General features: G+C 42.1%; 2 protein-coding genes across 18 annotated transcripts in view; one reads left to right on the top strand and one right to left on the bottom strand.

The window, feature by feature from the left end:
- The window catches only part of LOC134736030 (BEN domain-containing protein 2-like), an 816,235-nt gene that overhangs the window by 641,678 nt on the left and 174,115 nt on the right, over nucleotides 1-442 (bottom strand). The window lies entirely within an intron of this gene.
- The window catches only part of GRIA4 (glutamate ionotropic receptor AMPA type subunit 4), a 380,575-nt gene that overhangs the window by 189,991 nt on the left and 190,142 nt on the right, over nucleotides 1-442 (top strand). The window lies entirely within an intron of this gene.

The raw sequence follows: 442 nt of genomic DNA on the forward strand, positions 1-442 counted from the left end.
TAAGTCTGGAAAACGCGAGTTAAAATAATGGATCATTATATGTGGAAGCATATATCCTTCCATTTCCTTTTTATGTGGTTTGATCATTTGCTTTCTTTGCTGCCCTGAAGAACCTTGGCTGTCCATTGCAAAATCCTCTTTGTATTGACAGCATTCTACTCTATTTATCATCATGCAGAGGCTGTGTCAGCAGATCCAATGGCCTCTCTGAGTGTGGCCCTCCCACTGGGTAGATGATGAGCTCGGCTGATCCATCCCTGAAAGTGCTGAGGGAGCTTCCAGCACAGATGGCCTTCTTGCTGATCATGTCTGAGGGTTTTGTTTTGCTTTTTTCCCCCTAAGTTGGCTCATTTAATACAAGATACATGAGAGGCAGTTTGGTCTAAGCCAACAGCAACAACAAAAAGTAGAATTATGAATTAGAGTGCTGCTTTAAAATCAA

The sequence above is a fragment of the Symphalangus syndactylus genome, chromosome 3, assembly GCF_028878055.3.
Source record: "Symphalangus syndactylus isolate Jambi chromosome 3, NHGRI_mSymSyn1-v2.1_pri, whole genome shotgun sequence".
Classification (NCBI taxonomy): domain Eukaryota; kingdom Metazoa; phylum Chordata; class Mammalia; order Primates; family Hylobatidae; genus Symphalangus; species Symphalangus syndactylus.